Source organism: Mixophyes fleayi, unplaced genomic scaffold, assembly GCF_038048845.1.
Source record: "Mixophyes fleayi isolate aMixFle1 unplaced genomic scaffold, aMixFle1.hap1 Scaffold_1667, whole genome shotgun sequence".
Lineage (NCBI taxonomy): Eukaryota > Metazoa > Chordata > Amphibia > Anura > Limnodynastidae > Mixophyes > Mixophyes fleayi.
In genome coordinates, this window is record NW_027446023.1 from 62,501 (window position 1) to 62,961 (window position 461).

General features: G+C 41.2%; 1 pseudogene; it reads right to left on the bottom strand.

Annotated features, from left to right (window-relative positions):
• Window positions 1-17: 17 nt before the first annotated feature.
• Window positions 18-135, bottom strand: LOC142116420 (5S ribosomal RNA; annotated as a pseudogene).
• Between the last annotated feature and the right edge of the window lie 326 nt (window positions 136-461).

Genomic DNA, 461 nt, shown 5'->3' on the forward strand with positions numbered 1-461 from the left:
AAAAAATGAAAAAAAAAAACCTACAGCACCTGGTATTCCCAGGTGCTCTCCCATCCAAGTACTGACCAGGCCCGGCCCTGGTTAGCTTCCAAGATCAGATGAGATTGGGCATGTTCAGGGTGTTTTACTGTAGGTATTGCTTGCCTCCTGACCTACATCTCTTATACATCTCAAAACCAGCATTGAAGCATGCAGGAACAAGAGAGAAAAGAAAACGAAAAAAAAAAAACCTACAGCACCTGGTATTCCCAGGTGGTCTCCCATAAGGATTGATGTAAGTCATTGTTTCCAAGAGAAAGGGAGACAGGAGTGTAAAAAAGCGTTGTTTTTGGACGGCATGAGAAACAAGAATTATGTAAAAGGATTGATGTAAGTCATTGTTTCCAAGAGAAAGGGAGACAGGAGTGTAAAAAAGCGTTGTTTTTGGACGGCAATGAAGAAATGACTATGTTTTGCGATTT